This window comes from Chiloscyllium plagiosum, chromosome 11, assembly GCF_004010195.1.
Source record: "Chiloscyllium plagiosum isolate BGI_BamShark_2017 chromosome 11, ASM401019v2, whole genome shotgun sequence".
Taxonomy (NCBI): Eukaryota; Metazoa; Chordata; class Chondrichthyes; order Orectolobiformes; family Hemiscylliidae; genus Chiloscyllium; species Chiloscyllium plagiosum.
In genome coordinates, this window is record NC_057720.1 from 40,071,029 (window position 1) to 40,085,474 (window position 14,446).

The 14,446-nt window shown below is 40.0% G+C and overlaps 1 long non-coding RNA gene across 1 annotated transcript in view; it reads left to right on the top strand.

Annotated features, from left to right (window-relative positions):
* The window catches only part of LOC122554765, a 34,947-nt gene extending 20,788 nt beyond the window's left edge, over window positions 1-14,159 (top strand). The window contains exons 2-3 of the long non-coding RNA XR_006313070.1: window positions 4,428-4,525; window positions 14,120-14,159. This is a non-coding gene — a long non-coding RNA (uncharacterized LOC122554765). The remainder of the gene's footprint in view (window positions 1-4,427; window positions 4,526-14,119) is intronic.
* The last annotated feature ends 287 nt before the right edge of the window (window positions 14,160-14,446 follow it).

The window sequence follows — 14,446 nt, forward strand, 5'->3', positions numbered from 1 at the left end:
TTGAGCATGTAAAATAGCTGAGTTATTAGCAATCAAAGCTTGCAATTGTATAAGTAATTTGCTGACCTCAATGAAAGTCAAGTGTTTTAAGATCCTGGAAAGTTCGCTGGAGAACTACAATGTGAATGCCTACTTTAAAATCCTTACGGTCACAATAGGTTAATGAGTATAGTCTTAATACTATGCAGCGTGTAAACTTCAAACAGCCATAATTGAGAGTGATGAAAGGGCTCAATTGCACACATATAAACAGAGTATTTGAACTGAGTAGGTTAAGGAGAACAGAGAGATACATTTACAAGGATGTAAGGCATACAGTCAGCTTCCTCTGAAGAAACTATGGCAGATTGGAGCTTTGAAGACACACCATGATATTCAACGTAAAGTGCATCATCAAAATTGTGAACAATCATCTGACAAGATGGAAGAATCCCATCAAATATTTCTGACAGGAGGTTGTTCTTTGTTTAGTGAGTCATTACTTTTGTAGGAAGTTGCTGGTTCATGCAGTGGGTGATTAGCTTAAAACTTTCAAATTGAGCATGCTGGAGGTAAAAGAAATGTAGCTGTGAAAGAAAAGTAGCTGTGATGATGGGTGATGATGGCTACAGCTATCTACTGGAGCTACATTTTCTTTGTCATTGGGTATTAAGGAGGAATTTCTCACAATCTTGTTTTTAAATTCACTCCCAAATCTACTTGGATTGCCACTTTTGACTTGCTTTTAAATTTGTTCGGCGATTACGTTATTGCTGTTTCATTATCTTGCAATAAAACTGAATGGTACCACCTCATGAAAAAGCCAATCTTTCCCTGTTCAATATTTCTGTACTCTTTGTAGAAAGCATTGGAAATAATATGAGAACATTAATTGACTTGAGATTGAAGCACCGAAACTCATGCAAGTTTAAAAATTATGCTTAGAAGCACATATTTTAAAAATACATTTCAATTATTCATTGCACTTATAAAAAGAAGTCAGATGACTGAAAGATGATGGAACCTAAAGTAATGGGAAAAATTACATAAAATTATGTGGGCAACATGAGAATAGAACGACTAAGGTCTACTGTGCAATGATAGAGGCCATTTCACTTTGTTCAGTTTTAATTTTTTTACATAACAGACAATCAATATATTGTACTAATTTATGATAATGAATCAGAATCCCAATATATTTGTAAATGTTTTAACTTTTAATACCAAAATACATTTTTTTTACTTAAAAGTGGACTGTTCTGGGCAAAAGAAAAGTTGTGTGTGCAGTGGATAAGATGTCAAAAGACTTAAAGATCTCAAAGAAACTTCAGAGTGGACTGTAATCTCTTATGATTAGAAAACAATAAGACGCTGAAAACCAATGCTCAATTGCAAGCCAAGCCCTTGTATATTATGCCCCAAACTACAGATACACTGCATTTTCCTTTGAAGAAAACAGAAGGTCAGGCATTAAAAAAACAGTTTCAATTCTACTGGAGGTAGCTAGTGGGACTGAATGTTCAAGTGGACTAGCAGTGGTTAGCACTGCTGCCTCACAGCGCCACGGACACAGATTCGATTCCAGCCTCAGGCGACTATTTGTATGGAGTTTGCTCATTCTCCCCTTGTCTGAATGGGTTTCTTTTGGGTATTCTGGTTTCCTCCCACAATGGAAAGATGTGCAGGTGAGGTGAATTAGCCATACTAAATTGTCCATAGTGTTCAGGGATGTGTTTAGTGAGGTGCATTAATCAGGGATAAATACAGAGTAATAGGGTAGGGGAATGGGTCTGGGTTGGTTACTCTTCAGGGGGTTGGTGCGGATCTATTATGCTGAAGGCCTGTTTCCACACTGTAGGGATTCTATGATTCTATGAGGGAACCAGGACAAAGGAACTTCAAATAGTCTTCAAATCCAAGAACTTCAAAGTCAATGCTACTGGTCACCATGACTGCAATGGAATTGTAACATTCAATTATCCATGTTTCATGAACAATTATATTTTTTTTCTTTTTTGTTTCAGCTCATTCTTAACCTTGTGTATTGCATTATAATTCTTTTTATATTTAGTAATTAATATACTCTCTCTATTAATTCAAGCAAACTGAGTTATTTTGCCTCTATTTAAAACATAAATTTATTTGGTTTGGGTAGAAGTAACCACAAGTGCAGGGATTGTTTTAAGATTAACTTGTTGTAACCAAGTAAGAGCAAGTGAGTAAAGGAGGTTATCCCTCCTCATTGGGGACCTTAATAGTTTGGGGTATCCTGTCTGGGATCGTAATGAATTGGTGAACCTCAGCTGGAATCTGGTTTTAACAAATGCTTATAGATTATTTCATCATAAAAATGGGAAATAAGCAACAAATCAGAGAGAATGAGAAAAGATCCAGAAATGCATATATACATGATGAGAATATGAACAAGAGCTGATAGACTTCAAGAACCAATCTGTCAAATTTCAGCGGAGGCGCGCAGAAGTGGAAATCAGCAATGACCAAATCCATGAACCAATACTGATTGCAAGGAAATAGGAATCCATTGTTAAAGGATAAAACTTCGAAGAAACTGCAAGCTTTTTGTGCTACACATTCATGTTTATTTCATGTCCCCTTCTTCATCATTTCCTGCACAACAGGAGGATATGGGAGTTGTTGGAAGTCGACAATAACTATTACTCCCCTTGCGACTCCAACATAATCTGCCCTCTCTTTCTATTACAGCACCTTTGTCATATAACAATTCTGTTCTTTGCATCAACTCAGTATCGATTGTCAGTGGGTGACAAAATAGCAGTGATGAGGATGTTTTATTGACGAATGCAAGAGAGCGAAAGGCGAAGCAAATTGATAAGGATTTGGCTACTATCCAACAGATGCCCCAAAGTCATGATGCGTTAGCTGAAGAGACCCTTAATTCAGAAATTATGAATCCTGTTATCAAAAAGGATGCGTGAAAAGTATTGTACCAATCTGCATACTTGACTTTCAAATTTGATGATGCAATTCGACAAATTAGTGTGGTGTTTCAATGCTTGAAGTTGCTGTTTCTTCAGGAGAACAACACCATGTTTGACCACACTGAAGCAAATTGGCCCTGTATCCAACCCAACACTTATTGGATGTCAAATGAGAGTCAACAATTTCTACAAAAGCTTCAGTTATCCGAACAGCAGCCAACATCTGGTGACACTGGCCTTCTGCGAAACCATGGGAGGAAACAGAAATAAACCATGTTTAAACATCCAGCAAAACATGAAGATAGAAAGCGTTTTGACTCACCAATTGCAAAATATAAAAAATATTGCACTTTAAGCTGGTTTTATTGTTCAATGTAATATGAGAACCGGAGGTCTGCTAAAGGGGATATATCATTTTTGCCAATAAGAGGCAGAAAAATAGATGTTTACATTTTGTATAATTAAGGTCAGCAGAAAGACACACTTCTCTCTGCTACATCAGCAATATGCTCAGTAAACATATTATATAAAAGCAAGTAACTGGCACTGCTAAACTCAGAACCTTTGTCATAATGCTTTAGTTCAGTTCCGGGAATTTAGATCCCAATTCGTAATTTACCCTAAGTTATGCATCCATCATTTGAAAGCCACACACAACTGTCTAATTCAGGGTAAGTACTCATGATTGAGTGATGAACGATGCAAATTGACAAAAGCAGTTCAGAAGATCCACTCTAAAAGACAATGTAAGCAACTTCCACATGTTCAAATATGTTTGTGAGACATCTTTAATTTAAATGCACATTCAATTTCCTTTGTTGCATACAAAATACAGGATCTGTAGAAACAGCTGTGTATATATTGTGTTGGGAAATGTCAGTGGCTTTGAATATTAGCAACAACTGCAAAGGCTTCTTAGTACTATAATAAATTATTGTTTCTGATTACAGAAACTAGTGTCCTTAATGATGTTAATATGTGACTAAATCCATCTAAGCCCAAGGGGACAGCTGGTGAAATTCAAATTAGAGGCAAAGAATGGCTTTGGTTTACCTTCATTAAACTGGAGGAAATCCTGGCTAATCTACTGTTAATGTTCTGCTCTGTTTCAGACTAATTTCAATTATACTACTATAATGTAGTCACCAATCTCTGGATCAACCCAAATCCTCAGGGACCATAAAATGTTCATTTTGATATTGAAAGGTAGTTTGACAAAAAGTGGACACTGTTCCTTTAAACCAGTGAAGTAACATGATTTGAAATTCAGATGCTGTCAAACTGAGGTCAGTGCTTACTAGTGGGTGGTATTTCATGGAGGCAAAAGGGCATTCATCCATTGGCTGAATGACTGACTAGAACCCTGCACCACCTCTTTAAGAGATTATTTAAAGGCTCTTTATCTGAATGTGCACTGTACTTGTTACAAGATAGATGAGTTGACAGCACAAATAGAAATAAATAATTATGATTTGATTGCTATTACAGAGGCATATTTGCATGGTGATCACGATTGGGTGTTCACTGTTCTGGAAAATAGGTAGAATGGAAAAGGAGAGAAAAAGGACGTGGTGTTGATAATAAAGGTAGGTATCAGTGTGGTGGTGAGAGGAGTGATAGAGGTGCAAGAGGGGGAGGCAGTGGCCTCTTGGTATTATCACTGGATTGTTAATCCAGAGACATGGGTAATATTCTGGGGACACAGATTTGAACCCTGCCATGGCAGATGGTTAGATTTGAATTTAATACATATCAGGAATTAAGAGTCTAATGATGACAATTATTTGGATTGTCAGGAAAAACCCATCTGGTTCCGTAATGGTCTTTATGGAAGGAAACTGCCATCCTTGCCTGGTCTGGCCTACATATGACTCCAGACACACAGCAAAGTAATTGACAGTTAACTGGCCCAGCAATGCCCTCATCCTGTGAATGATTTCTAAAAAACTCATGATGAGAGGATTCTGGGTAATCCAAGATGGAGGATGAGAAAAATTTCTGGCTGTAACAGCTGCTCCTTTTTTGAGGTATTTTAGGTGCTGGAGGTGATTTCCTCGAATTCCAGGAGCAGCAACTGCTGTTGCATTGTTTTGGAACTTTGGGAACAAAAAGTCAAAACAACAGCAGTTTTAAAAGGGAGAAGAACAGACCAAGGAAACACATGGTGAGGTCATTGCAGGAGAGAGAGAGAGAAAACCTGCACAATTACTGCCTTTGCTGTTTGAATTCATGTATCACGGGACATTGAAATGCATATGGGAAAATTAACAAACAGTGAAATTCACAACTAATCTTGGAGGAACTGTTGGGCAAAGTTCACAGTTCAGAATCAGATACGTTAATTGTTGTTTTAAGTGTGACCTACAGAGAATCTGCTATAGTGAGTAGAGTGGGTTCTTTCTTGATTATATGTGTTTGGAGATGTGTCTCTTGATTAAGCTTAAAATATAAGCCATAAATATTAATTTAACCTGGGCAGTATTTATAGAGGAATAAGACGGTGTTAATTTCTAGGTCTGAAGATTGTGAAGGAGGAAAAATGGTCTTTAATAGAGTGATATGTATTCTTGTCAGGTGTGGGAGTTTAAAGAAAATTTAAGGGTTATTGCGGATTATATCTGCCATAAATGCTGCTGTCTGTGAATCTTATCAGATCAAATAGATCGGTTGTAGAGACAGTTAGTAGCAATGAGGAATTTGCAACAGCAACAGTATGTGATGGATGGCAGTTATAGGAATTGGGGGAAGTCTCAGATACAGTCACATGAATGAGTTAACTCCAGGAAAGGAAAGAGAGGTAGCCAGCAAGTGCAGGAGTCCTTTGTGGATATACCCATTTCAAACACGTATGCTGTTTTAGAAAATGTAGAGGGTGATGGATTCTCAGGGGAACGTAGCACGAACAGCCAAGTTTCTAGTATTGAGACTGGCTCTAATGCAACGTGGGGTACGTCGGGTTCCAAGAGATCAATTGTGTTAGGGTATTCTGTAGTCAGAGGTACAGACAGACATTTCTGCGGCCAGCAGAGAAAAAGCAGAATGGTATGTTGCTTCCCTGGTGCCAGGATCAAGGATGTCTCCGAGAAGGTGCAGAATGTTCTCACGGGGTGAGGTGTCAGCATGAGGTCATTGTCCACATTGGAACCAACGACAAAGGAAGGGAAATGGTTGAGATTCTGAAGGGAGATTACAGGGAGTTAGGCAGAAATTTAAAAAGGAGGTCCTCAAGGGTAGTAATATCTGGATTACTCCCAGTGCAATGAGCTAGTGAGGGCAGGAATAGGAGGATGGAGCAGATGAATGCATGGCTGAGGAGCTGGTGTATGGGAGAAGGATTCACATTTTTGGATCATTGGAATCTCTTTTGGGGTAGTAATGACCTAGTACAAGAAGGGCAGATTGCATCTAAATTGGAAGGGGACTAATATACTGGCAGGGAAAGTTGCGAGAGCTGCTCGGGAGGATTTAAACTAGTAAGATGGGGGGTGGGACCCAGGGAAATAGTGAGGAAAGAGATCAAGCTGAGACTGGTACAGTTGAGAACAGAAGCGAGTCAAACAGTCAGGGCAGGCAGGGACAAGGTAGGACTAATAAATTAAACTGCATTTATTTCAATGCAAGGGGACTAACAGGGAAGGCAGATGAACTCAGGGCATGGTTAGGAACATGGGACTAGGATATCATAGCAATTACAGAAACATGGCTCAGGGATGGGCAGGACTGGCAGCTTAATGTTCCAGGATACAAATGCTACAGGAAGGATAGAAAGGGAGGCAAGAGAGGAAGGGGGGTGACATTTTTGATAAGGGATAGCATTACAGTTGTGCTGAGGGAGGATATTCCCGGAAATATATTCAGGGAAGTTATTTGGGTGGAACTGAGAAATAAGAAAGGGATGATCTCCTTATTGGGATTGTATTATAGACCCCCTAATAGTCAGAGGGAAATTGAGAAACAAACTTGTAAGGAGATCTCAGCTATCTGTAAGAATAATAGGGTGGTTATGGTAGGAGATTTTAACGTTCCAAACATAGACTGGGACTGCCATAGTGTTAAGGGTTTAGATGGAGAGGAATTTGTTAAGTTTGTACAAGACAATTTTCTGATTCAGTATGTGGATGTACCTACTAGCGAAGATGCAAACCTTGATCTACTCTTGGGAAATAAGGCAGGGCAGGTGACTGAGGTGTCATGGGGGAGCATTTTGGGGTCTGCGACCAAAAAGGATAGACCAGATCTAAAAGTTGAAGTTCTAAACTGGAGAAAGGCCATTTTTGACAGTATTAGGCAAGAACTTTTGAAAGCTGATTGGGGGCAGATGTTCGCAGGTAAAGGGACGGCTGGGAAATGGGAAGCCTTCAGAAATGAGATAACAAGAATCCATAGAAAGTATATTCCTGTCAGGATGAAAGGAAAGGCTGGTAGGTATAAGGAACGCTGGATGACTAAAGAAATTGAGGGTTTGGTTAAGAAAAGAAGGAAGCATATGTAAGGTATAGACAGGATAGATCGAGTGAATCCTTAGAAGAGTATAAAGGAAGTAGGAGTATACTTAAGAGGGAAATCAGGAGGGCAAAAATGAGACATGAGATAACTTGGGCAAACAGAATTACGGAGAATCCAAAGAGTTTTTACAAATACATTAAAGACAAAAGGGTAACTAGGGAGAGAATAGGGCCCCTCAAAGATCAGCAAGGCGGCCTTTGTGTGAAACTGCAGAAAATGGGGGAGGTACTAAATAAGTATTTTGCATCAGTATTTACTGTGGACAAGGATATGGAAGACATAGACTGTAGGGAAATAGATGGTAACATCTTGAAAAAATGTCCAGATTACAGAGGAGGAAGTGCTGGATGTCTTGAAATGCACAACAGTGGATAAATCCCCAGGACCTGATCAGGTGTAACCGAGAACTCTGTGGGACGTGATTGCTGGGCCTCTTGTATTTGCATCATCGATAGTCACAGGTGAGGTGCCGGAAGATTGGAGGTTGACTAACATGGTGCCACTGTTTAAGAAAGGTGGTAAGGACAAGCCAGGGAACTATAGACCGGTGAGCCTGACGTCGGTGGTGGGTAAGTTATTGGAGGGAATCCTGAGGAACAGGATGTACATGTATTTGGAAAGGCAAGGACTAATTAGAAATATTCAACATGGTTTTGTGCATGGGAAGTCATGTCTCACAAATTTGATTGAGTTTTTTGAGGAAGTAACAAAGAAGATTGATGAGGGCAGAGCGATAGATGTGATCCATATGGACTTCAGTAAGGTGTTCGACAAGGTCACCCAAGAGAGACTGATTAGCAAGGTCAGATCTCATGGAATACAGGGAGAACGAGCCATTTGGATACAAAACTGGCTCAAAGGTAGAAGACAGAGGGTGGTGGTGGAGGGTTGTTTTTCAGACTGGAGGCCTGTGACCAGTGGAATGCCACAAGGATCGGTGCTGGGTCCTCTACTTTTTGTCATTTACATAAATTGATTTGGATGCGAGCATAAGAGGTACAGTTGGTAAGTTTGCAGATGACACCAAAATTGGAGATGTAGTGGACAGCGAAGAAGGTTACCTCAGATTACAACAGGATCTTGACCATATGGGCCAATGGGCTGAGAAGTGGCAGATGGAATTTAATTCAGATAAATCCGAGATGCTGCATTTTGGGAAAGCAATTCTTAGCAGGACTTACACACTTAATGGTCAGGTCCTAGGGAGTGTTGCTGAACAAAGAGACCTTGGAGTGCATGTTCATAGCTCCTTGAAAGTTGAGTCGCAGGTAGATAGGATAGTAAAGAAGTCATTTAGTATGCTTTCCTTTATTGCTCAGAGTATTGAGTACAGGAGTTGGGAGGTCATGTTGCAGTTGTACAGGATATTGGTTCGGCCACTGTTGGAATATTGCGTGCAATTCTGGTCTCCTTTATATCGGAAAGATGCTGTGAAACTTGAAAGGGTTCAGAAAAGATTTACAAGGATGTTGCCAGGGTTGGAGGATTTGAGCTATAGGGAGAGGCTGAACAGGCTGGGGCTGCTTTCCCTGCAGCGTCGTAGGCTGAGAGGTGACCTTATAGAGGTTTACAAACTTTTGAGGGGCATGGATAGGGTAAATAGACAAAATCTTTTCCCTGGGATCGGGGAGTCCAGAACTGGAGGGCATAGGTTTAGGGTGAGAGGAGAAAGATATAAAAGAGACCTACGGGGCAACATTTTCACGCAGAGGGTGGTACGTGTATGAAATGAGCTGCCAGAGGATTTGGTGGAAGCTGGTACGATTACAATTGTAAAAGCCATCTGGGTGGTTATATGAACAGGAAGGGTTTGGAAGGATATGGGCCGGGTGCTGGCAGGTGGGACTAGATTGGGTTGGGATATCTAGTCGGCATGGACAAATTGGACCGAAGGGTCTGTTTCTGTGCTGTACATCTCTATAACTCTATGCCCCTATATGTTCTAATTTGTTTAATTTGAGTTCACTTAGCTTTGATTACGACTAACAGCATAAATAATTTTCACAGAGATAAATGGAGGGTATGAAATCCTAAGATCAGCATTTTGAGTGAACTCAAAATGTCTGGGAACTTAAATAATGGGTAGAACGTATTACCCTTCCACTCCAGGTTTGGTGACAGAGAATCTCTTAATCAGACGGGAGGGTTGTGCATTCAAATGCAGTCCACCTTCCTGCCTCCACCTGATTGGAAGGCCTGCGCTCTAACGTCCTTCCCCTCAAATCCTCCTCCCTGCACCTTGCCTGGGATCCTTGGTGTCAGTTGGAAGTCTGGTTGGCAGAAGCCACTATTTCTCTGATGACATTGTCATTCAATAGAACTGCTACCATCTTGGCCGCTGAGTCTTCCACTCCCATGGCCCTTGGTCCCAGGAAGTGGTTGCCACTGTCCAATTAAGTGCGTGAGTAAAACTGGTTTTGATGGATTCCAAGAATGTAGCAAACATAAGCAGGAGTAGGCCATTCAGATGCCTAGTCTGGTCCACATTCTGTCAGATCATAGCTGATCTGCCCCAGACCTCAACTCCAACTTTGTGCCAGCTCATTGTAGCCCTCAACTCCCTGATATTCCAAAAAATCCATCTACCTCTTTTGGGATTTACATATTAATCAATCGAAACCTGCACCTCCACTCTAACTGATTAAAGACTTAATAGCCATCTCGGTTTATTCAATATATTTGCATAAGTTGTATGACTCTTTGATCTTTTGGTTTTAAATTATATGTCCAATATTATTCTCTCTTACTAGCTACCTGAGGAAGGAGTGGGGCTCTGAAAGTTTGCAGTTTCAAATAAACCTGTTGGACTATGGTGTCGTGTGTTTTTTGATTTTGCCCACCCGAGTCCAACACTGGCACCTTCACATCTTAAATACTTCAGTAACCTAGATTCCAAAAGCCTCTGGAATCGGGAATTCTAGACATTTCTTTGCATCTCAGTTTTTAAGTCCAGATTACAGAATATCATGATTCCCCTGCTAGTGGAAACATCTTCTCAACATCTACCCTCTCAAGCCACCTCAGAATCTTGTATATTTCAATAGGATCATTCCTCATACTTCTAAACTCAAATAAACTCCTAACCTGTTTAACTGTTCTTGATAATTCTACCTCCTTTTCTCAGCAATCAGCCAAGTGAATCTCTTTTGAACTGCCTCCAATGCCAATGCATATATCCTTTCAACAATATGGAGACCAAAACTATTTACAGGATTCCAGGTGCAACCTCACCAATACCTTGTACAGTTGTAAAAGAGACTTCCTTATTTTTAAACTCCAACCCTCTAGCAATTAAGGTCAATTCCAGCCATTATTCCATTTGCCGCCTTAATGATTTGTTGCACCCACATGTTAACGTTTTGTATTCCATGCACAAGACACCCAGGTCCCTTAGTGCTGTATTTTTCGTGTCTGTCCCCATTTAAATAATAGTCTGACTTTGGATTCTTCTTCCTAAAATGTGTTGCTCATTAGCTTAACCTATCTCTGTTCCCTTGTATATTTCTTATGTCCTCATCAGAACATGTCCTCACAACTATTTTATCCTTATCAGCAAATTTCTATACATTTCATTCTCTGTCCTTCACCAAATCAGTAAATAATTGAGGCCTTAGGAATGATCCATATGGCACTCCACTAGTTTTGCCTTTCCAACCTTAAAAAGACTCATTCCTGACTCTGTCTTCTGTGTATAAACATATTCTCTCTGCCTACTAATACATCATCTCCACTATTGTGAACTCCTATCTTGTGCAATAACTTTTTATGTGCAATCTTAGTGAATGTCGTCCAGAAATCCTAATATACTACATCTACCAATTACCCATTTACCAACTCTACTTGTTGTATCCTCAAAGAACTCTAAAAAATTTGTCAAAGATGACTTCTCTTTTATCATACCACATTGACACTGTTCAATAGTATTAATCTTTTTCTAAATGTTTTACTATTTCTTCCTTAATAATGGACTGCAGTATTTTTCCCAATGACAGATGCTAGGCTAAATTTCCTATGGTTTCCTGATTTTTCTCTCTCTTTTCTTGAATAAGTGGTTTGCCAGTTGACTGGAAACTTCCCAGAATCTAGCAAGTTCTGGAATATTTCAGTCAATGCCTCCATCATCTCTGCAGCCACTTTCTTTAAAACTCCTGGAAGCAACCTGTCTACCTATAGTACTACACTTTTGTCAAATATTTTGTACCTGGTGATACAGATTGTTACAAAACCTTTCTTATCTGATACCTTTGAGAATGTTTGTCATGTCCTTCACTGTGAATACCAATGCAAAATATTAACTTAAATTATTTAACATTTCCCAGTTCTCCATTGTCAATTACCCAGAGAGCTTCTGCAAAGGTACTACACCTCCCTTTAGCTACTCTTGTTCCTTTCATATACCCGCAAAAGCACTTACTTCTGCTTTTATATTTCTTACCAATTTAATTTTACATTCACTTTTTTCTATTTTTTATTAACTTTTCAGTTACCTGCTACTGGCTTTTAAAATATTCTTCAATCCTCTAGCCTACCACTAGTGTTTGACTCTCTGTATTCCTTAGTTTTTGATTGGATACTCTCCTTGACTGCTTTTGTCACTGCAGTTGGCGCATCCTTCTCATCAAATCCTTTTCAATGGAAACAATTTTTAGCTGAGCATGATGAAATGTCTGCTTAAATATCTGTCACTGCTCATATACTGAACTCCCATGTTGTCCATTTTCCCAACACTACCTTATTGCTCCTGTAATTGCCTTTTCATTCTATGACTCTATGTTGTGACTGCTATTCCCCAGAGGATCCTTAACTGTGTGATCTCTTATGTAATCCTACCTTATTAAATATTACTAGATCTAACATAGCCTGTTCCCAGATAAATTTGTGTATTGTGCTGGTCAATACAATCCGTAATGCACTCCACAAATTCATCTTCCATGTTACCTATGCAGAGCTGATTAGTCTAGTCAATATGCAGATTAAAATCACCCCTGACAATTGTAGAACCCTTACACATCTCCATTATTTCCTGATTAATACTTTGCCCTACTGTGATGCAGCTCTTTGGAGACCTACAGTGACCTCCCACCTGTGACTTGTTCCCTTTGTTGTTCCTTATTTCCACCCAAACTAATTTTGCTGTCATCTGCACACTAAGTTAGTGTTTGACTCTCTGTATTCCTTAGTTTTTGATTGGATACGCTCCTTGACTGCTTTTGTTACTGCAGTTACTAACACTTACTAACCTCTTATGCTCACATCCATATCATTTATATAATGACGAAAATCAGCATCGATCCTTGTGGCACTCCACCACCACCTTCTGTCTTCTACCTTTGAGCCAGTTCTGCATCCAAAGGGCTAGTTCTCCCTGTATTCCATGAGATCTAACCTTGCTAATCAGTCTCCCATGGGGAACCTTGTTGAACGCTTTACTAAAGTCCATATAAATCATGTCTACAGCTCTGCCCTCATCAATCCTCTTTGTTACTTCTCCAAATAATTCAAGTTAATCAAGTTTGTGAGACATAATTTCCCATGCAAAAAGCCATGCTGACTATCCCTAATCAGTCCTTGCCTTTCCAAATACATGTACATCCTGTCCCTCAGGATTCCCTCAACAACTTGCCCACCACCGATGTCAGGCTCACCTGGTCTATAGTTCCCTGGCTTGTCCTTACCACCTTTCTTAAACAGTGGCACCACATTAACCAACCTCCAGTCTTCCAGCACCTCCTCTATGACTATTGATGATGCAAATATCTCAGCAAGAGGCCTAGCAATCACTTCCCTAGCTTCCCACAGAGTTCTAGGGTACACCTGATCAGGTCATGGAGGTCTATGCATTTCAAGACATCCAGCACTTCCTCCTCTGTAATATGGACATTTTTCAAGATGTCACCATCTATTTCCCTACATCCGATATCTTCCATGTCCTTTTCCACAGTAAACACTGATGCAAAATACTAATTTAGTATCTTCCCATCTCCTCTACACAAAGGCCGTCTTGTTGATCTTTGAGGGGCCCTATTCTCTCCTTAGTTACCCTTTTGTCCTTAATGTATTTGTGAAAGCCCTTTGGATTCTCCTTAACTTTATTTGCCAAAGCTATCTCATGTCCCCTTTTTGCACTTCTGATTTCTCTCTTAAGTACACTCCTACTGCCTTTGTACTCATCTAAGGATTCACTCAATCTATCCTGTCTATACCTGATATATGCTTCCTTCTTTTTCTTAACCAAACCCTCAATTTCTTTAGTCATTCAGCATTCCCTATAACTACCAGCCTTTCCTTTCACCCTGACAGGAATATACTGTCTCTGAACTCTCGTCATCTCATTTCTGAAGGCTTCCCATTTTCCAGTCATCCCTTTACCTGAAAGCTTTTCTCTAATACCATCAAAATTATACAAGTCTTCTGTCACAATATAAAGAAAGCATGTCCTGACGAAGGGTCACAGAACTCAAAATATTAATTTTGTTTTCTCTCCACAGGTTCTGCCAGATCTGCTGAGCTTCTCCAGCAATTTGTGTTTTTGTTTGTTAAAGAAAACAGAATTGTACTTGCACATCAGTATACACTGAGACAACACAATAGCTGGGTAACTGTGTTTTGGCTAATACCATATCACTCACCGGAGTGGTAAATTACTGATTCATCTTTATTTGTATTCACTTTAGAGATCAGATTAGATTCCCTACAGTGTGGAAACAGGACCTTCAGCCCAACCAACCCTCCGAAGAGTAACGCACCAAGACCCATTTCCCCTCTGACTAATGCACCTAACACTATGGGCAATTTACCGTGGCTAATTCACCTGACCTGCACATCTTTGGACTGTGGGAGCATACGGAGGAAACCCATGCAAACTCTACACAGACAGTCGCCCAAGGCTGGAATTGAACCTGGGAGCCTGGCGCTGTGAGGCTGCAGTGCTAACCACTGAGTCACCATGCCGCCTTTTTTGAACTGACAGGAGAATCATGACATTTCATAATCCCGTATTC